The 22,802-nt window shown below is 36.3% G+C and overlaps 1 long non-coding RNA gene across 2 annotated transcripts; it reads left to right on the forward strand.

Moving 5' to 3' along the window:
- Positions 1-1,841: 1,841 nt before the first annotated feature.
- On the forward strand, positions 1,842-16,956 carry LOC309475932. 2 transcript variants are annotated; one of them, XR_014197891.1, is made up of 3 exons: positions 1,842-2,066; positions 7,697-7,734; positions 16,900-16,956. It is a non-coding gene; the product is annotated as an uncharacterized lncRNA (long non-coding RNA). The 2 variants fall into 2 exon arrangements; XR_014197892.1 differs by lacking the exon at positions 1,842-2,066 and adding an exon at positions 5,361-6,217.
- The last annotated feature ends 5,846 nt before the right edge of the window (positions 16,957-22,802 follow it).

The raw sequence follows: 22,802 nt of genomic DNA on the forward strand, positions 1-22,802 counted from the left end.
TCGGACTGGCAGTGCATCTACAATTTGATTGGCCCTCGTGATGGAACTGTAAATGTCGTTGGCTTTTCTTCAAGGACAGAAATAAAACTGTGGGAGGGCCAAGATGTGCAAAGACAAATGGAGAGCTGTTGTGGCAACACGAACGTTCAAACGGCAAATACATGAGCTTTTCTGACCGTTTTATTATAGGGCTAAGTATTTATTTCATATAGCCTACCTTTCAAATCTGGATTTGAATCACTGATGACACCTCTAAATTAATTTGGAATTAACCATGTGGGATTGAAAACTTTCTTTTGATGTTGGTATTTTAAACGGGAGCTTTCTGCAGTCATATGTTCCTGCCAACCCAAATTTTACTGTGTGGAAATTCATAAACAGCTAATATGTTAATGAAAATGTTTGTGAAATTTCACTGTGATTTTTAGCAGCATTATTTAAGGTTTGTATACCATAAAGGACCTGCTACAGCTGTTATGGTTGATGTGCAACTGCTAACAGCTGATAAGCCTGCAAATAAATCTTGCCCTCAGCTATTTTTGATCCTTCAATAGTTTTTTTTCCTCCGAATGTAACTCACTGCTGCTAAATTAATAAATAAAGCTAAATTGATCCCCTTATTGTCAAGAATCATGTGTTCTGTTTAGGGTTATTGAGTTGCTATGGTTGTATGGTTCTTTGTAGATCAGATACAATTCTTGATGTTACATTACAAGATCTTCATGCATGGCTGGGGTTCCCAAAAGCATTGTAAGCCTATAATAGAAACAATTGGTCTCTACAATATACTTAGTAGGCCTACAATGCTTTTGGGAAATGCAGCCCAGATCAACATTGGTGGAAACAGATTAAAAATGAAAATAAACTGTGGTTTTCTAAAGTACTAGCCAGAGGATAAAATGTATTTTTGAAACGTAAAATGTTTATACTATGATGCCACGAAGAACCTTTAACATACATGGAACCTTTACCTTACCATTAGACAAAAGGTTCTTCAGTGGAAAAGGGTTCTTTAGATGTTCCCCATACTAAGACAATTTTTTTTTATTTTAGGAACTATTGATTGAAAGGTTCTTTGGGAACCCAAAAATGGTTCTTCTATGGCATTGCTGCAAATTCGCTTATTTTGGATGTGGTGCTTTAAAGAAACCAACTGGTCTGAAGATGCTATAATATAACATCAAAACATTACAAATTACTAATAAACAAGAACCCTAATACTTCTTGATAAGATAGTTCTTTGGATGTAGTTTACATTTTGAGATTTTTAATTTATTTATAAAATATTAACCTTTAAAAACAAATACATTTGCAAAGAAATTGGCCAATAGCTTTATGACTTTGTTGGCAAAAGGATATCAATGCAAACAAAACTAGATTGTCTAAACCAAATAATAGTAATAAGAATTACAAAGGCATTTGCTCTAAAGTCAAGTCATGTCACGAAACTTCGATTAAAAGGGCTATCTTTTCATGTTTACTTCAACTCTTCAAAATAAGTTTTAACTTATCTAACTTTTTTATAGAAGTTATACAAGATTCAACTCATTTTTAAAGTCAGTTTAATGTAATTTAAGTTGAAATGACTTAAACATCCAAGTTGCTTACTTAAAAATATTGACGCAGCAACTTTTTTTTTGTTTACAGTGCACGTTATAATGTGTTAACTTATTGTTGTAATGTTGTTACCCACACTTTTTATTTTCGTTGAATAAATGCTTTTTAATGAAGGATTCAAGCAGTCGAGCTGTTTTCAGCTCAACGCACCCTGTAGGGCTGCAGACGCATGGCTTTCACGCGACGTGCATGATAATTGGTCACGCGCATTGAGAGAGCTGAGATATGCGCTTGAACTTGACCTTCTGAATTGCGTCGCTAAAAGACATGAGTACGGCCCTTGCTCTCTTCTTATATGTGCCAATCAGTCGTTAAGACTGATGTTCAATGCTCATTTCCATAAAATCCAGTCCGGCTCCAATTAAAGGACTGTGTGGCATTCCGAGGCGAGTCTTTTCCCACGGAACAGCTAGTGTGGAAACATCTCTCCACAACGACAACAACATTGGGTATGTAGTCGTGGAAACTCATTTGAACTAATGCTTTGGATATGTATGCTAGGCTACTACTGAGGGTTTGTAATTCAGAAAATTATTTGTTCTTTAATTGCTTCAATTGGGACAGTAGCCTATGTGTTTGCTAAAAAAAAAAAAAATCCTTATTTACTTTCATCTGATTTCATACGAAAAAAACTGGATAATATATTTTGTTTAAGCTAATGATTTATTCCCGCCCTTTTTTCACGATTCGTAAGAAATTTGTCGCATAATGTTTTCACTGCTTTGGTTTTAAAAAGAAACTATAGGTTAAAGCTTGAGTGTGCAACTGATATTTCTGAAACAATTTTGTGGACTTTAGGATAAACTTTATACTTTTGACGATCACAGGTTTTTGCTTAGATTTGGTATTTGACCTGTGACCTGGGGTCATACAGAAATATAATTTGAGCAAAGGGTCAAGTGCAACCTGTAAGACATGCCTATAGGGATGAATGGGGAAACTCCTTATTATTTAGGCTACTTGAGTGCTTTGAGCTAAAGCGTATGAAATTATAGCCAAGTATTTATTTTAATGATTATTATTTTGAATCTCAGCCTCATTTTGCAATGTTACCTTCAAATAGCCTATATTGTTTCATTGTGTCCCAATCAAATTCATTTTAATGGTCATTTCGATTTTAATGTTGAGATATGCGGATCACAACATTTCTGTCTGTACATTCATTTAGGAGCTAATGCATTTTAATAATGCATGATCAACATATTTCCATGACACCACTGAAACTATAGGCTATCAGGTGAAATGAGTATAATTTTTGTAGCTCGTTATACAGACATCTCGTATGGCTATTGCTCTGTATTAAAACTAAAATGTATCATAACGTCACGAGCGTCTTTAAGGTGCATTTGCAGGGAAATTTTGTAATGCCACTTTTTTCATGGTTTCATTTTTCAGGTTTTTATTTTAAAAATGGCATTACGTTTAACCAGTTTAAAGAGATGTTTTATCTTAAAATTAGTCTTCCATGTAAACCTATAAATTGTATTTCGGGTTTAATAATCTACTAACCAATTTCCTTTTTTTGTCCTTTCATAATGTTGGGCCACACAGCAAAATCATGATATTATTTATTTTCATTTAAAAATGATATGTAAAAGAACAACAGTCTCGTTTATACTAAGCGATTATCTTCTTACTGACTTTAATTTAGTTCGTTTAGCGACCTTCAGAATTGTGTTTGTAGTAACTTAAAATGAAAAATAGCTAGAGAGTTTAATTCATTGAATTTTAGTTCATCTAAATGACGACACGTAGGCTACAGTTTGGTGCTTCGCCAATGAGCATATACAATTTTTAGGCTTCAAATTAATCTCAGCTAGCCGATATGAAATACTAGGCCTACTATAGATTTGGTGGTGCTACAGTTAATTAATTTGTTATTTTTTGTTTAATTATAAATCGTAATATTTGCATTCAAGTGGACGCGATCTCAAAATGGCATTTGGTTTAAATCTTTAAAATATGTAGCTCCTAACATTATTTTCTCTGAATGATTTAAAAACGATTTAAAATATAGTATTAGTAGGGTTTTTTTAAACGGTTGTGATTTACACAAATGGTCTCTTGATGTGTAAACATGCATTATTGATAGGCCTACGACGGAAAGCTCGGTCCTTTTATTATTATCTCAACAGTTGCAGCGTCTTACCGATGGGTGTCGCTGTTTTCTGTTTGTTTCAGTGACGACGTGTTAATAAAAGGACGAAATAAGATGCAGTGGCCTATATGAGAATTTTTTTATTTTTTTATTGAAGCACCAATGTTTTTTTCTTCTTCTTTTTTCTCTGGCATGAAAATTAAAGGAATTAAATGTCAATGCCTGGTACTGCTAGATCCGATCATTTCATTCATTGTTTCTCTTTGAGTGGTGTCATTTTAAAAATGTGGTTTGGCAAGGTAAAATAGGCTACAAATAGTTTACATGTCACAGGGTCTAGGATGTAATAATCCAAGCTTTTAAATGATCGTATGGGACATGGAAATAAGCCTTATTTTTGTTCTAATTCTTTCCATTTTTGCATGTTTTTCAACAGAAAGAGTTAAAGAAGATTGGTCTGATTCAAGCATAAATACGGGTTTATGCCAGATAGACAATTTTTTTTAAAGAAATTCTCGGGGCACAATCAATTAAGATTCCTCTAGGCCTGCTTCAATCCAATTTGTTTGGCCCTGTAGCTATCCATTAAAGAAAACCTTAAATATTCTTAAGACATTACACATAAGTTTTTGTGGTATATTTTAATGGTAAATATGTGGGCCTACTCAATTTCATTATTGGGACAAAATGTCCCCACAAAGATGGCAGTATCCGAAGTCCCCATGAGGAAAACCGCTTATATCATAGGCCTACTAAGTGATGTTTTTTGAAAAGTCATTATGTCTACAGAAAGTCTCCATAAATGGAAACCCAACGCTTGTGTGTGTGTGTGTGTGTGTGTGTGTGTGTGTGGCCTGGTATGTTATGGAGACCCAATGTCCCCACAAAGATGGCAATACCAGTCATTTTTGACCTTGTGGGGACATTTTTTTGGTCCCCATTAGGAAAAAACTTATAAATCATACTAAGTGATGTTTTTTGAAAATGTAAAAATGCAGAAAGTTTTCTGTGATACACTGTAAAAAAATAAAGTTGCTGCCTTACATTTTTAAGTACAATCAACTTGGATGTTCAAGTAAATTGAACTTAAATTAAATTTCAATTTTCATTAAATTAATCTGACTTAAGAATTTTTTTTTTAAACTTGTATAACATAAAAAGTTGACATTTGCTTAACTAATTTTGATGAGTTAAATAAATGTAAAAACATGTCACAATTTATTGATCATAGGCTATATATTTTTTTTTTTTACAGTGATAGGTTTAGGGGTAGGGTTAGGGGATAGAAGAATATACAATCTAAAAATCATTATGGCAAGTCCCCATAAAACGTGTGTGTGTTGGGTGTATTTATATCACCCAGTATTCTGATATTACCCATATTAATTTCGTGTTTCTAAAATAAATGACGAAATGCAGAATGTCTTTACCAACAAAACGCGAACGATGACAATATATGTACGCACAAATTCGTCAGGTCTATGACGTCAATACGCAACCATACACGTTTTAAACCTGAATCCCTTTCGGCTACGGTGAAAGGATGACTCTCACAGTCTCTCACACACACACACACACACACACACACACACACACACACACACACACACACACACACACACACACACACACACACACCCCTCCATTTCGAAATGTCACTGACATCCTATAAGCAGCAGAACTAGGAAATATGGATTGATAGCTACCCGAACTGTCTCCAGTAATTTTACGCACGTGACGCTTCAAAGCAACAAGGCGCCAATGTCTAGTGGAAAACTGATAGATAAATAACACGAACGTCTATTGGCCTGCACTGCACACACGCACTTCCCAGTTAGGGCGTGTGTGTGCTGTCAGTACAGGAATCTTAAGGTGTGAGCAAGTGCAACTGCAGGTTCTGTGATGGTTGAACAATTATAGATGTGCAATGAAATCGAATGCTATAAGCTTCGTATGCGCCAATTTGCTTATATTCCTTCGCGTATTCGCGGATAGAACGAAACCGACTAGCTTTCTTTTAGTCTGCCCATATGCCAACCCAAAACAGCGCTAGAAAAAAGATGGGCGTAACTCTAAATGGATCATGCTCGCGGACTTTGGAACAATAACTCATCAATTCACTACGGGACGCCGTTTACGCGCGAGCTGCTTGAGTTTCTACACACGTCCACGCGTGAGACCAACGAACAGACTCGATCCCAGCAGTCCTCGGAGTAGCAGCACTGGATACTTAGCAGGAATCTGGATAACAAGTTGTGCAGTTGAGCTAATAGAGCGTCAGATCACTCAAGCCAACGCCACTGGCTGTTTGTAACTAACGGACATCAATACTTTTCGAGTTGCCCTTTAAAGTGACGTAGTTGCGCGTTTAACGCGATTCTCGGGAATAGTTCATGGCTGTTCATGTTTTCAACAAATGCATTGCTGCAAAGCATTTTTATTTATTTATTTATTTGTACCTGTGGATTAGATATTGTGGTGTAACGGATCCCCCCAAGCTTGGTAAGTGTACACTAATTTGTATTGACTTGTCAATGTTTGTTAACTTCACTGTAAAATGTTATAGTAATTTCAGCGCAAAGAATGCAACAAATCTACAATAAATCATAGGCCTGTTTGGTCTCATTACCTTATCATTTACAGTGAAAATCTATTACTAGCCAATAACTTGAATAAAGTTATTTTCCCCTCGGTTTTATCAGTTACGTATGTGATTTGGTGAACGTTTAGTGTCAGTTGTGTTACCCTGATTGTGTTTTTGTGTTTGTTTAGCTAAAACTGTGCTCTACTTGTGTTTTCATTGGCCACAGCTGCCATAGGCACCATATTTAAATCATGTGTCCTTGTATATCAATAAACTTTACAATAATTGACAGATTTTAGTAGCCTATCTTAAAATGTGTTTGTAAACTACAGTTAGAGTTTGAAACTGTAAAACATACGCCGTCTAATTTGGCATCATCACTGTATTTCTTACAGTAAAGTTAAGGTAATCACATCTGCCAGTAAATTAAACAATTCACTGCGCAATTTTGTTATCAAAGATTTGCCTAAATAAATGTGTGCACATTTCACATGTAATTATTCGCACACAATCTAATTCTCGTGCTGTTTTTGTTAAGGGGAAGGAGGGGGAAAAGTTTCCATTTGTCAGAGTTAATGTGGCGTATTTTAACTAAATCATCTTTTGAGCGTCGTATGAAGTGATCATTAGGCGAGCCCGGGGAGCAAACAGTTGTGCGATTGTTAGAGGAGCCTGGGAAAATGTTCCGGGGTCCGGGAGGTGGAGTGTATTGACGCCAGACCCTCTTGTTGAGGGGACTTCTGTGCTCCCAGACGTTATTGTCATGATAATGAGCAGCCCGCACGTTGTTGAACTTGATGTTGACTTCTTTCTTTAGGGCTGGATTTTTTTCGGTCACTTGTTTGTGGGAAAATTTTCTCCTGAGCTACAGTGTGAAATTAATTAATCAGGCTTTTGGAGCGACCAACAATAGAGACCAAGAGGATCCCTGGAACCCCACAAAAGGCCCCAAACGTTTTTTTTCTTTTTTTTTTCTAAACTGTATTCTTCCCAGCCACAACAGACTGAAAGAGAGTTGTAGTTTAAGAGATTTTCTCTTTTTTTCATTGTAAGCTATACACATTATTATTATTATTATAGTTAAATATATAATAGGCCTACATAACAACACTTATAGTTTTTAAAGTGTTATCTGTTCCTGAAAAACTAAAATGAGGAGTGTGTGTGTGTGTGTGTGTGAGTGAAGCACGTGCTTGTACGTTTGGCTTGTTCAGTGTTGTTATGAGGCAGCGTCAATTAAATAGCCTTATACTCGTATTGTATTTGCATTATTGCAGCACTGGGTACAATAGTTACTTCTTCTTTTTTTAAATCAAACGTGAAGAAATTGAAATGAATGAGAAGGTTTTAAGGAAGCTTTTGTTCGTTGATTCTCATTACAACTTCTGTTTCTCCAGGCACTCAGATATGAGAGGTCATCACTGTCTACTGAAAGGTAAGAATTAAAAAGATTTGATGGATAAAACAGGGTCTTGTATAAAAATGTTATTTGTATCGACTTTTAAGTAGGGATTATTGAGTAAAAAGAGTGAATTGTAATGTTGAAACTTGATTTGCCTGCAGTAGAATTGAACGCGACCTTTAAAATCTTAAAATAAACAAATAATAATAAACTTCTAGGCACTTCTTTAACAAATATTTGATTTAGAGATATTTATATTACGGTTTATAAGACCGTTTTGTGAGTTGATGCCAACAAGAACACGACTCAATTTATAAATTATTTAAAAATAAATTGTGTAAAGCTAAATTGATTTAGCATGATCTTTAATTGTTTTTCAAAACGAAAGGTTCTCGTACTTACACATATTTTTATTTATTTAGAATTTGTATATTTACATGATCTTTTTTTTGTTGTATGGATCTTGATGTTAAATAACGCAGCAGTTAAAATGACAATTTGCATTAACCAGCTGTAACTTGTCTAACTATTACCTGTAATGAAGCAAATGTGAGCCTTTTGAAAAAAAAAAAAAAAAAAAATCAACTGTTAAAAAAAGGGTGGTGCATGTCAAAGTTATAAAGTTACCAGTATATAATTATGAAAGATATAAGCGGCGTTTTGTGTAATCTGAACTTCAGCACCAAGGACAGATCCCTTCTACCTGAATGAGCTTCAGTGCGTCTCAAACTGCGAGGCATGTCGCAAAATACACCTTTTAGTAGTTTAAATCTCATCAGTGTTCATTTTTATTGCTATTTTTCTTTCAGTTAGTATGAAATTAGTCTTGCTCACATATGCTATGGCTATAGAAGAAGAAAAAAACTCAAAATGTTTGTTTTAAAGATGCGATGTATTGCTTTAAATTGTGTGATGCAGGCCTGTATTCTGGGTTTACAGTGTATTTTTGAGCAGGGTGGGAAGCGCATATTTGAAACAGGACATGACGCAAAGAGCGGGAGTGTCTAAATCATGCGGAGGTGTGTGTGTGTGTGTGTGTGTGTGTGTGTGTGTGTGTGTGTGTGTGTGTGTGTGTGTGTGTGTCAGAGGGCGGGGGTTGAGATTGAAGGTGCAAGACTGAGAGAGACTCTCACAATTGCATTTGCATGAATGTATATTGTATGCCGTAAATTTAATGATAAGCATTATAAACAATAACAAAAAACGAACAATACTTTATTGTAATAAGGCCTGTATACTTATAATTTGGTGGCAGAAATAAAAGGCAAGCTTTATTTAAGTAAAATTGCACTGAGGCCTATAAAACATGAATTAGAATTAAACATTGTAAACAAATCGACTGTTCATAGATTTTGACTGTGACAAAAGTGTAAGAGATAGTTCTTCTTTTTTAAAATATTATAGGCTAACTGCACAAATGCAACAACCTAAAACTAAAATGAACATTTTAGCCTAAAATCATTGTCAAGGTTATATTGAAAATTTCGCAGTTTGGTTATTCGGGCTCATGTGAAATAAAAAGGTTCTCAATGAGCAGATGTTTAAAAATCATCCTGGGAAGAATCGTTAAACGCTCGTAGAAAATATCATTTCATTCACTTCTTTCATAATACTGAGACTGATATAACGTTCATGATATTGGCATGTATATTTAATCTCAAATTAGGCATTCTCCCGTTGCGTTGTACTCATAGAGTTTAAAAACAAACAAACAAACAAACAAGAATACTTTCTTAGAGACGAGACATTTCGTCTCAGATGTTTTTAGCACGAATTTAATGAAATTAGAGAATAGGCTATATATCTGTAATTCATTATTTCTAAAATAGTGTCGTTTAACTTCTAAATAGGCCTACTGTGTTAGTTAACCTGTGGATTTCATTAGCAAGATATTATTTAGTGATAGGCTATAATATTTTTTCCTTACAGTTTGTCATTAGCCTATCTATTCTGATAAATGCTCTCATTTCTCAGATTTAGGTCACGCGCTTGTAGCTGCATTATGTACAGCTAGAATTCTACAGCTTTTATAAAAAATAAAATAAAATAAACTTTTTTGTTGTTGTTGTTGTTGTTGTTGGTTTGATTTAAAGCACAGACTCGAGTTTTTACATCAGCCGAAATATCAAGTTTATTGCTTTACACGGTTTCATTAGTGCGCACGAAATCTCTTGCTTTCCTCTTGCTAAATGGACCAGTCCATTCTGTTTTATATGGAGCCACCGGGAGATCCCATTCTCAAATAACCTGGGGAATATATTTTAATGGAAAATAAGGATAGGCCAAATGTGTGTGTGTGTGTGTGTATCTATCTGTCTGTCAGAGAGAGAGAGAGAGAGAGAGAGAGAGAGAGACAAAGAGGGAGAGACTCCATCTGCTTGTCTGCATCCAAATGTTTATTTATTATATGTATTTATTGAGAACGTATTTTATTAGAAACTCACGCACATTTCTTAATTTCTTTCATTTTGGTTGTTGATGGCGCACTAAGTCGCTTTATTTAAATTTGCGTAAATCTGCATTAGAAGTAGGCTATGACTCTTCTGCCCTGCTTTCACATTAGAACCTTAGTAACGTCTAGCATACCGTATAACCTTTCTGCTCTCGTGCCCTTCATACAGTAGACTATATTATGCAGCTATACGAGTTTTTACATGGTGTTTAACGTTTGCAAGCAGCACCAATAAACGTTTTATTTGGCCACAACTGCAGAATCACTTGTACAGTGGGACCTCATAAAGAATGCAGTGATATTCCGCGCCACAAGAAACACAGACTGGATTTAAATGTCGTTTCTTTTGTATTGTATTGCGTTTATAATACACAGATATCAGAGAATAAATGGCAAAATAAAGCAATCTATCGGCGGTTATCATTTATTTATTTTTTTATAATAAAATTTGTTTTTTTAAATGTTGGTTGTGTTGGTCATACATAATGTAACCTAAAGAGCTAAATACTTCCTTTGCGTGTGTGTGTGTGTGTGTGTGTGACCTGACTCAGTGATAAGACAATTATATGACAACAAATTTGCTTCCTGCATGTTGTTTAAACCACGTTGATTTTGATTTGGCGGACAAAAAATTCCCAAAATTTAAATTTATATATTTTTATATATTATTTGGAAATTCTAGAATATATTAGGCCTATGTAAAAAATACTAAGATAATTAAGATAAAAAATACTAAGGTAATACTAAGAGACGTCTTTTACAGTCTTAAAACCGTTACACTAAACATTTTTTATCCCCACAAAACATCAAAATGACTGAAGTCAATTAGAAAAGCAACATATGTTCATCATAAAACACGTGTATTCAGCTCATTATTGGTATGAACTATATTTTTAATAACTTCGTAGATTATGTTGCAGGTTAAAGAGGTCAATATTTAGCTTAAGCACGAGTCTTCCGGAAGCTGCGAGTAGTGCTCGGTCACGGGCGCGTCCCCCGGGTGTCTCAGCCCTGCTCAGCCATGTGTATCAATAAGCATTAATGGTTAATGCTGGTGACATCACAGTTGTGTTGGCGGTGTGTGACCCCCGTGGCCCTGCCCAGAGGAGCCCCTCAGTTCAATCTTCAGCCGTTCACTGCTGCTGCCGGAGCCTTGCGCGTCCTCCTGCTCGGCTTTTCAGCTCGAACATTTCGCCACAAAGATTTATTTCTATTTGACCGTCTTTACTTTAGCAAATAAATCGCGAGGCATCGAAAAGACATCTGTAAACCACGTAAACCTTGAGATTAACTTTTTTGTGTGTGTGAGTGTTGTCGTCTGAATTAAATGGATGTTCTGGACGCTTTTGGAAACGCTGGATGGAAAATTAAATTGTGAGTACGTATCTTTTTGTGACATTAAATGTGCTTTGTTTTTGAAAGGCATATTGTGTATTTCAAGCGTAACTTCGTTTAAACCTATCCGGGGGTTTCGGTTGTATTTTATGTGTCAAGTTGTAGATTATTTATCTGACAAATTCTTGGCCATAGTGTAGCCTATATAGACTGATTTAGATGATATATAGCCTACTGAAACTTGCATAGCAGCCTTAAAAATAAAAGTTTCACCAAGAATAAAAAATTTAGGCTATTTTTAGTCTGAACTCTAGCCATTACGAGAACCTTTCTAAGTTCTGCAGAGAACGTTTTATTCGCGAGTTGTTTAGAAAATGATGTGAAGAACCTATAATGAAACATCATGAACTTTATAATTTACAAAGACCTATAGGCTAACTCAAGAACTGCCAAACCGTTTTTTTTGTTTGTTTAGGCTATTTGGTTTTAGGGTGATATTCTTTACTGGACCACTGAAGAAAGAACCATTCAAGAACCCCATAGCTGGCAATTTAGCTTTATTTATTTGCCTCATTTGATGTAGATGCAATTCCGGAAGGGGTTGTCTGTTACATGTAGCGAAAATCTAATTGAGTAAGACAGGTTGAATTGTAGAGAGCATTATAGAACACCTTTTAATATTTCATTTTCCGAGATGAGACATTTAATAGGCCAGATACCCAATGTAGGCCTGTTAACGACAGTCTAAATATCCTGATGCATCCAGCAGGGCATCGATAGCCTTCAGTACACCTAACTGTGCTGTAAAATACGATAATTTATAAGGTATAGGCTATTATTCACTATTATTTGAAATAAGGTAGTTGCCTACATAGGCAATTTCCATCTCGTGCTTTGACAGCGTGCCATCAACGCGCGTGGAGTTATTGAGCTCTAATTCTATTGCTTAGCCTAATTCCAACGACCTATCCCATCATTGACAGTTTTTTGGACGCGTATTTTGATTTTAGTAACATCAAATGATCCGACTTCGCTAAGCCAAATATATAAAAGAATGTGTTTCACACACATTAATTGCAATGTGGTAGATGTCCAAATGCACGAGGTGCGCAGTGGCCGCTAGACTATCAAATGCACCTAATGTGAGTGTATTTAGCCCACGTGTATGTGTGCGCGCGCGTGAAAGAGAGAGTGAGACTGTATCGGAGGAGCTGCACACACACACACACACACACACGGCAGTGAATGCAATAGCTCCATGTGACCACAACAGAAGCAGTATCTGGCGTACGCGGCGGTCCCTTTAAGACACATGGGTTAGTTTTTCTCTTTGGTTATCTAGCTGTATGAGTTTATGTGATATCATAAAGCTAGAGAACCGAAAGTATAAACTAATTCCAAAGACTTCGGAGCGCTTTGAATGGGAACGAGTCTGGAAAGCCGGAGGGATGTGGATGGTCGGGGTATGGGGGAGACGGCGATGTCCGCTACAAAGAGCATCGAATCCGGTAGGCATGCAGTTGGCGATGCGTGAATGCGTTTCAGTGGTCTGGAAGGATTGGAATACCTAAAGCTGATGTGGAAGACATGGATTTTACGTGGAATCTGCCTGCGGCTACATAGGGACGCGTTAGTACGCGGACAGAACGCAAGGGCTTGATAATAAGGCGGATACGGACTTCGCGTTCATTCTCAAGTGTGCTTGTGCTGGGCAACATTCCTTCATAGACGTGATAATGATGTTGATGTATGAATTCGGGATGACAGGAATCGGTTCATCGAGGTGTTTCAACCGATTGGTCGGATCTTCTGGGTCACGTGGTCCTCATGTAATATGGGAAAGTCAAACCTCGGAGGTGTGTGGTTTGACACTCTTTGTGTCTTATTGTACTGCCTAAACTAGGAAATCCTCCATATGTGTGGCTTATTATAAAATCTAAACTATACAGTGTTCCCTATTTGAGGTTAAAAAGAGGTAAAAGGCTGACCTCGTCTTTGTACACCTGTCAACCTGCGTTTTGCAAGATATTTTAGAATTTCATCTGCCTAAGAGGATTATTGTGCTTAGTGGATGTTTCTTTTTCTTCGTAATTTTGTTGCTGCTCCAAATGATCAAATCACTCATGACATCATACTGTAAAAGAAATGTCAAGGCTATTTTAAACACCCTGCTTATGACACATGCAGTGCGCAAATGTGTCTTGTTTTAAAATGAGACTTTTTTTATGGAACTACTAGGCCTCTGATACGCACTCTAGTATTTATGGGCCTATCTGACAGTTGTAGTACATATACTAGCTGTTGTTTTTGGCAATTTATGTCCCTGTCTGGTTAGTGCTACATCACACACAGCCATTTTTGATCCTAGGATGTGATGCAAGGCTAAAATGCATGTTGTTAATGAGTGATATAGAGATAGATCTTTACGCATTTTTCTTTGTACAAAAAGAACGCCTTGAAGTTTGACACAATAAGAGCAACCTTGCAATCTCCTAATTTTTTTTTTTTTTTTTTTATAAAATACCACAAAGGTGATGTTTACAATATTTGTGAATGGCAAATGTTTTGTATGATGGTTATATGGAATCAGGAAACTGACCTCCGATTGTCTCGGTAAATGCTGATTGCTTAAACCTTTTTTTTGTCTCTTTTTTTTTCCGCACAAATCAGGAGATGTTGAAATTTGTGGGGGTGCGGGGCAGAGACGTGTAATAGATGCATGACACAAACCGAGTCTGAGGTGCAGCGAGAGGCCTGTCTGAGAGGCGCCCCAGACATTTTCCCACATTAATATGTGTCTGGTCCTGCGTTAGGGGCCCCAGCAGATGGAGTCTTGTCTTAGCACCTGGCATACGCAGCACTGCTATTGTCTACGTCTACTAATCTGAATTAAATGTAACCAACTCTGCATCCCAGTTTAACTGCAGATTCGAAACACGAGGATAGATGCTGCAGGCAAGGTTTTGTGGGGATACCTGAGCAGTTTTCGATGCATTGCCTTTATTTTGTTCTGATAATATATATTTAAAGAGTCTATTTATTATTAACAATATGCATAATTCATTTAATGCTTATAGAGACTGTGTTTGTGAATTTAGTAAAAGATAGATAACACAATGATTATTTTATCACTGCTATATATGATGTCAAGAAGCAGTTGTACTTTTGCAACAAGGCCTTAAAATCGGCCACAGTGTGTGTGTTTCGATTCTCTTTGGGTGTGAGTGTAAGGGTGTGGCTATAAATTAAATATTTCGAGTGTGTTTTGGCTCAGTTTTGTAAGATGCATGAATTTGGGCTGCTAATTTACAGTCAGGAAAGTGGTTATACAATTTTATTTGGTTTGCCTGACTAGTCTGTTCTGAAAAACTGACATTTTTAGGGTCAAATCCTCTTTCTTTTTTCTTTTTCTTTTTTTTGATCTAGCAAAACTAGCTTGTAAATATCAGATGACAGACTACATTATTTAGACAGTAGTATTTATAAAAAATGATGGCATTTTAATATAATCTCTATTGTTTCCTTAATGCTGGCATCCTGTTCACTATATCAGAGGTGGAAGCTTTAGTGACAGTACTGGAGTTAAATTTGTATTATTAAAATTGGTGCTAGTGACAAGTTGTTTTTTTAACACACATAACACATTATATTTAACCTATATACCTTGTATTTTTGTGTAATTTTGTTTGCAGTCCGCTCTCTGAATTTCATTCAAATAGATTAAGTTTCAAACAGGAATACTGCTACTCACAATAAAATTGGACGTTTTATCTATTATTATTCCTCTTTCATTTTTACCTCAAAAAGCAAATGTCAATCATTTCTCCGCTGAACTTATGAATTCTGAGTTTGGTATCTTAGCAACGGCCTCTGATCCAAGAAATGAAATGGGAACGAAAATCATCCTTTATTTGCAGTCTTACATTGGCAGATTTAAACGGGCCCAATACAGTAGGCCTATATTAAAATATTTTACATAGCCTACACCAGAGACTCGCTGGCTTTTTTAACTGCCTCGCTATCCACTGTTGTATGTCCAAATATTGGAATAAAACCTCCGTTTTTAAATATTTTTATTATTTATTGTATTTGACGAAATATTTTATTAATTCACATACAGTTAAATGAAAAACACGAAGTCTGCATGACTAGGTCTCAAAACGAAATAAACTATCTACCTAGTCAGCACTTTTGTTTATCAACGCGCCCAAATGTGCCAAAACCCCTCAGGTGACTCTCGACGTGTCGGTAATGCCCCAAAACTCCTGTTTAGCTGAACAGCTGACTAGATTAAGACATCACCAAATAATAGCCGAAATAATGAGATGACTGACTCGATTTTTTGTCTAATTAGGCAGTTTGAATGTTGAAATATTAATCTATTCACCTAAAGTATTTTCCTTTGATCTCCCTAAAGTTACGTCACGCGCTTTTAACCGTCAAAAGAAACTTTAAATCGAATTCCGCGCAAACATTGATAAAACTCACATGAACCGAAAGAACTGAAGCGAAGAAATATATTTTTTATTATGTATACCGCTACTACACTTCATTTCATTAGTCTGTCATGTGCTAAATTATTTTCGTTCTGTTTTAGAAAGCATTTACAAAGTTTTGTTTCTCATATTATGTCAGGCATTGTTTCTCATTAATGCCAAACTTGAACTTTTTTGAAATGCATGTGGAAAATGATCCTTCACCAAGATTATACATTATAATTCTGAACAGATCATTAGTAAATGTTCGTTCAAATAGTTAGAAATATAGGCTAATGAAAATTCAAGAATATATATATATATATATATATATATATATATATATATATATATATATAATAGCCCTAATATATAGGCTTTATTATTTCACCAAACACCCTTGAGTGCCTTCAGGGACCCTCAAGGGTCTGTGGACCTCTGTTTGAAAACCATGGTCCATGGACATAGATTATTAAAGCTGACATCACAGAATTTTTTTTAAAGTCTGCATAGCTTTTTAGTGGTTATGTAAGAAGATTTATCTATTGCATAATAAGCTTTTTATATCTTTTTTCAAGCATGCCATATTATTTTTGAGTCCTGCATAATTTGCCTGCATGCCATTGTGTTCTGAATCCTCATGCATGACAAAGAAAGTGATGTTAAACATGAATTCAGGTGACCTTTTAAGATCTCCTAAACATGTTTGAAAAAGAAAGTTGTTTGAAAATTAGTTTACCTATTTATGTCCACTTGAGTAGCTTTGTGAATGATCATCAGTACATGAGCCTCACAAAGATGAGAGCAAACTTTTAAATTAAATAAAAACCGCATCATGTTGAAATGTCCAGAAACACCCAAAGCTAGATTAAAAATGCTTGTATTTTGACTTGATATGCTGAAATCATTAAGATGTGTAATTCTGTGTTTTTAAAGGAAAAGAAGACTTGAGAAACCAGTGATAAAACAGAAATCGAGTGACCACAGATCAGGTGAGTGATGAAGCATTGTCATACGCTCTATGACCTTGAGTTTCCTTCTGCATGAGGTTGCATGTTTAAGAATAAAATATGTAACAGATTATCTTGTTGCATTGCACTTTATTGGTTGTCCTTTATGGACAGATATTAACATAAGCATATACAATTAATAATTAAACCTTTATAATGACTAACCATATGTTATGTGTTTTTAGAAACTAAGAGTAGATGTCTGGTTATTGTTAATATTTCAATTTAAGCCATTTTTTGGTCCAGATGTTCAGTATTTATATCAAGGGAATATTTTTGTTGAGATTCTGTGGCGATATGGCTTTCGCGTGACATCAAAACGGGTTTCTTTTTCCCCCAAAAAATGCTGGATGGCAAACATAGGAGGGATTACTATGGCAACAGTGTTTGCCCTTGCTCATTGGTGGTAAGGAGTAAAGCAGACTTATGTCACATGACTCTAGTCAGAGCCGTATCCTGCCAGGCATTGGCTTACATGTTCATTTCAAAGCTCAAATTTATGTTTATGTTTTACCCAGGAACAAGGAGACAGAGGCTAGCAAAGGATGCACTGTATTTCATGTTCTCTCCCAGCAGGGACCAATATTTTGTGCACTGTTTAATATTATTATTTAATATCATATATTGTTATTTATATGACACAAAAATAAATATAGTATTAAATAAATAATAGGCCTATTCATTTTTAAAATACCATTTTAAAAGTAATAGATTGAACTGCAAATATTCTTAGTACAAGACCATCTTAAAGTTGAGGATCTAATTAAATATTTATATGTTACTCTGATCATAGTAGTTTAATTTATCGCTGTCTTAAAGTGTGATGCTCATCTTTACGAGCTTGACAGTGTAGCGCCGTACTCATTCACTCCCTCTCTCATCCAATTTGTTTCCACACTGTTGCCGGACAAGAGATGGGAAGGCCGTTTGTGTGATCTATATTTTAATTCTTTTGTTCAGAGCCTTATCCCTTTAAAATATTGCAGTGGTCCAGGCGGTGTGTGTGTATATAAGGTGTGCTCATGTGGAAAGGCTATGAGGGTGGTTCAGTCCTTCACCTTCCTAATTCCCTTCTTTCTCTCCTCCGCCACCCCCCTCTCCTCCAACCAAAGCCCTCACTCTAACCCTCTTCAGACTCACACCCTCTCTCTTTCTCTCCCTTCACAATCTCAAGTCAGAGTTCAATGGCACTTTTTTCATTCTGTCCTTTTTTCCAGCCCCCCTTCCTCTCCCCAACTCTAGTGTGTTTTGCGAGATGGGGGGCAGGTACCTTCCCTCCCCCATGTGAACTTTAGCTGCAATTCTCCAGGCACACATGCATTGTGAAACACAGATTGAAAAAGAAATGAGCACCTTTTTTCTCTTTCTCTCTCTCCCCTTGCCTTAACACAGAATTCTCAAACCCACCCACTCTCTCCCACGCAGTGTATTCAGCGCGCTTACGCCGCCACACAAGAAAGTAGCCTCGTTTTATGGCACTTTCTTGAAGGTAGTGTGGCGCAAGTCAGTCAGAAAGCTGTCCATATAAGTACTAGAGTTCATAGAATTTCATTTTGTATCATACAGAAGAAATATAGAATATATGGACTATGGAAGTCTTTTTACAGTTGAAGTACTTCCTTGTGATCTTTTATTCTTTAAAAGAGAGAAATATTGCATCTACTACATCCCAAGGGAATGCACAAGATTTAGGATGGTTTTTGAGGCATTGAACAGGGTTACATGCCAGCAGCCATGTTAGTAAACTTGATATCCTTCCACTAGCCCTTTTCAGGATTTGTGTGTTAGCATACATTCCCATAAAAAAGATACAAAAGCTGACACTAGGGTGGGATCCTTTCAAAAGGAAATAATATGTAACATTTAGGTACTAATATGTGACCCTGGACCACAAAACCCGTCATAAGTCATCGCACGGGTATGTTTGTGGCAATAGCCAACAAAACATTCTATGGGTCAAAATTATCGATTTTTCTTTTATGCCAAAAATCATTAGGATATAAAGTAAATATCATGATCCATGAAGATATTTTGTAAATTTCCTACCTTAAATATATCAGAAATGTATTTTTGTGAGTGGATGCAGCAAAATCGCCAACAGAAATTGACAACTCTAAAGGCGATTTTCTCAATATTTAGATTTCTTTGCATCCTCAGATTCCAGATTTTCAAATAGTTGCATCTTATTTATTCAGCTTTCAGATGATGTATAAATCTCAATTAAAAAAAATTTACCCATAAGACTGGTTTTGTGGTCCAGGTTCACATATGTATACTTTAGGTACTAACATGCAACCTTTAAGGGTAAATAAAGTACAAAGGTGTACCTTTAAAAAGGATAACGCCCCAGTGTCTTTTCACCCCTAAAAGTGTAGGTGCATTCCAATTTGCGTTCTTGTACACTAATCTATGCTGTTTTATAGTATAAATAGTACGAGTAATGTTCACACTGAAAATTCCAAATAGAAAAAGTGCACATTAAATACCTGGATGATACAGTAAATTAATTGAAAAACCTCATGCACTCAACTGTCCCAGCTTTAATTATGTAGCAGAGAGGGAATGGTGATCAGACTCTGATGTTGAATGACAAAAAACCCATATGAAATTCATAAACTACACAGTTGAGTACATATTGTATAAGTGTATAGTGCGTCATTTGGGACACAGCTTGTATGTTAAAGCGCTAACTATGAAAAGGGCTAGTGGAGGGATATCAAGTTGGTCAAGAGAAAGATGAAGAGAGAGCAAGCAAGCGAGTCTCTTTTTCCCCCATTCTGTAAGCCAGAAAAACAGTCTGTGACATTGGCCTAGTTCTAGATCGCGATTGCCCAGAGGAAGAATTGAATTGTGGAATCAGAGACAGAGGATCAGAGGGGACTTAGCACCCTGTGGCTATGAGCCTTCTCGCTCCATACCAGCTAGCCACCTTTCACCCTCATCCATGGCTTTTCCTTACTCTTCACGTACCCGGACGAGCCCCCACTTTTTATAGAGGAACTCAATATCGCGCACGCAAGGTTCGATAGTTCAATGCGAGGCAAAGTTTCTGAAATGATGCACGTAGGAGAGAGAAGAGGCAGCATATATAAACAAATTCTCCGCGCCTCACGCACACACAAAAATCTATAGATTTCTCAAGATGTTCTGTCTGTTGACTTGCACTATTACCATTTGTAAATGCCACGGAAGATTGCGCTGTTAGTGCAATGCTTTGAAAATGTATCAGGAATTATTGATATTCAGTTAGAAGGTGTATATATGCCTCACATGGACAGAACCATTGTGATCAAATGTTTATGGGCAAATGTGGGATCAGAAAACCAGGAAATTACTAGTGCTTTAGATCAAGTCCCTACAATTTTCTCCCTAAAATGATTGTTATTGCTCATACTTATTATTTTCCACACAAAACCTCTTTTTGTGCTACAGACATGAATGATACCACAATATTTTATTGAGATACACTACCATTTAAAAGTTTGGGGTGAGTAAAAACATTTTTTCATGAAAATACTTTTATTCAGATGCATTAAATTGATCAAAGGCGGCAGTTAAGACTTTAAAATTGTTACAAAAGATTTCTATCTCAAATAAATGCTGTTATTTTAAACTTTCATTGAAATCCTGAAAATAATGCATAATGTATTGCTTTCCACTAAAAATATTAAACAACTATTTTCAACATTGATAATAAGAAATGTTTCTTGAACAGCAAATCAAGCATATTATAATGATTACTGAAGGATCATATGTCAATGAAGACTGGAGTTATGATGCTGAAAATCTAAAATTCTAATAAAAAAAAAAAGTAATATATATTTAAAAATATACAGTGATTTTAGTGTAACTTAAACTTTTCAAGCAATCAGATGATTTTCTTTTCGCCTGACTGATGAAAACATAGGAAAAAATTCCATAGACTTCGATTGACAGAAGACCCCAAGCATTTTTTTTGGTACAGAATATCATATAAACTTGAGGTTGGACTCTCTTGGTGCATAGTAATTACCCAGAACACCTTAGCATCCCCCTAGCAATGCTATAGAAACCACTCAGAATGTTTATCATATACTAGGAAAGTTATCAGACCAGCTTGTGGCAGTTTTAGGGTTAGTACGGGCAAACACTGCACATTTACTTCAGAAAACATAAAAATCTAGCTTTATCTCTCCAGTTGATTGTTGTGAAATATCTTACTGGTAATTATACTAGTTGTATTAGCATTACAATGCTGCGTTCATCACTAGAACAGCATTGCATCATAAACTTTGATTCCTTTTGTGAAGTGAATTCGTCCGGCTAAAAGTTTCTAAGCAACAATTTATTTGGAGATTTATGCAGTGGTTTTCTCAGGCTGTGAACCAAACCAAATTGTAGATATATTACTCATGGTAGTTTTCATTTGTTTGAAAGCCTCTGGTCTACAAAAAAAAAAAAAAAAAAAAAAAAAAAAAACAGAAAGGAAAATTCTTTATAGATTGGAATTCATATACAGGGCTCGATAGCTGGCTTTGTAAGTTCATTTGAATTATAGGCTACCCCCTGCATTATACGCCTTGATAGGAAATAAATCTCTTTTAATGCATGCGCTCGAGGGGGTTGCGTTCAAGGGAGGGTTTTGTTGGTAGCGCTAGCATATGCTAACATAAATTAAAGCCTATGTTTCTCTGCAGAAAACTGATTGATGTTTCTTACTGTTTAAAAGCTAAAAAAAAGCCTACATTTTCTCACAGTGGATTGCTTAAAGTGGCTACTGTGTGCTGGCGACGTCAAAAGCGGGTGCAGAAATCGGCTGATTTTCTCAAGAATAGAAAAGCTAGCCAAGCTGAGTAAGGCCTCTGTGACATTGCCATGCAAAACACTGCCTCAATAGTGAAGTGTATTTATGAAGATGAGGGTGGTGGTGGTGGTGGGGGGGGGATAGAGGGAGAGAAGGAGGGAGGTTTAGCGGGGGACGTTATGAAAAGGCAGCAGGCTGCGAAGTGAATGGGACCAGCGGGGAGGGGGCCGGCAGGGTCCGCGCCTCCATTGGTTCAATGCAACGGCCAGAGCAGCTGTGAAAGGAGGTCTCCCCTTTTTCCCACGACCCAGCAATGGGGCAAAACAGTGGCCCGAGTCTGCCAGGGTCAAGTCACTTTGCTAATATATACACTGAGCTTGTGTACGCAGACAATGCATACACACAACTCATTTATTTGGTGTGTGCACACAGCCACCTTCAGACTGGGGAGACGGGACAGCGTGAAAAGACCCTGACTCTAATTTCGGTCACATTGAGGCCATTGTCTAGTTCTAGACCAACAGTCCTAGATTCTGAAAATTAACAAACTAACCGGGACTTGGTCAATGCACACGCACAGGCATACACCTGCTGTTCAGAGATCAGTCCGTTCTCCAAATATATAAATTTTTTAGTCATATATTTTGATCTTAGACACATGGATATTCAGATAGATAGATGGATATTTGCATATTCGGATGGATGGATAGATGAATAGAGATGGATGGATGGATCGAGATAGATATTTGGATATTCAGACAGAATTTTGGATATTCAGACTGTGCCGGGCCGATTGGGATCCTAAATCAGAGCGTTTATATTTTTCAGAGAAAACAGCCTTACTTTTAGTAGTTAATTCACAAGTTAATATTAATCTTTTTTTTTTCACACTTCAGCTTTAAGACACCTTTTTTTGTAAAATATGTGAAAATAATGAATAATGCAGGAAAATTACATTATGAATTTATAGTTAAAAATCTATTTTAGAGTGCATCTTTTGTTGTTTTTTAGTGTGTTTTTATGTTGGAAGGTCCATAAAATGCTTG

This window comes from Leuciscus leuciscus, assembly GCF_965113295.1.
Source record: "Leuciscus leuciscus genome assembly, chromosome: 15".
NCBI lineage: Eukaryota > Metazoa > Chordata > Actinopteri > Cypriniformes > Leuciscidae > Leuciscus > Leuciscus leuciscus.